The following is a 502-nucleotide window of genomic DNA, read 5'->3' as shown; positions in this document are numbered from 1 at the left end:
GCGCACAGGACCTGGGATGAGGTCACAGTCATGTGATCAGTGACTTAGAGGGGAGGAGTCAGGGGAATCCATAACAGAGTGAGCGGTATGTATACAGTGTGTATGAACCACGTATACGGAGCCACGTTACCTTATCACTTAATTTTATAAAGGTAAGAAAATAACATAGACCAGGGGTGGGCAATTAATTTTCCCGAGGGGCGACATGAGAGACAGTGACTGCTGTGGAGGTCAAACCAATAGGCAGAAAATATATCTGCTCAATATTTATATTACCACATTAATTATAATTATTTTATATTATCATTTAATATTGAGCACAATTAAATATACTGATATACAGTGTGAGCCAGGGGTGTATCTAGGCTTTCTGGCACCCGGGGCACAAATTTGGTTCGGCGCCCCCCCCCCCAAGTACATATGCGACTTACACACTTTGCCATGTACCCACGAGCTGCTCTCCCTAATCCTCTCAATGTTCAGTAAAAAACTGAATGAAGCA

The sequence above is a fragment of the Dendrobates tinctorius genome, unplaced genomic scaffold, assembly GCF_039654945.1.
Source record: "Dendrobates tinctorius isolate UK_male_01 unplaced genomic scaffold, ASM3965494v1 ptg000192l, whole genome shotgun sequence".
Taxonomy (NCBI): Eukaryota; Metazoa; Chordata; class Amphibia; order Anura; family Dendrobatidae; genus Dendrobates; species Dendrobates tinctorius.
Note: the sequence above shows the minus strand (reverse complement) of the source record.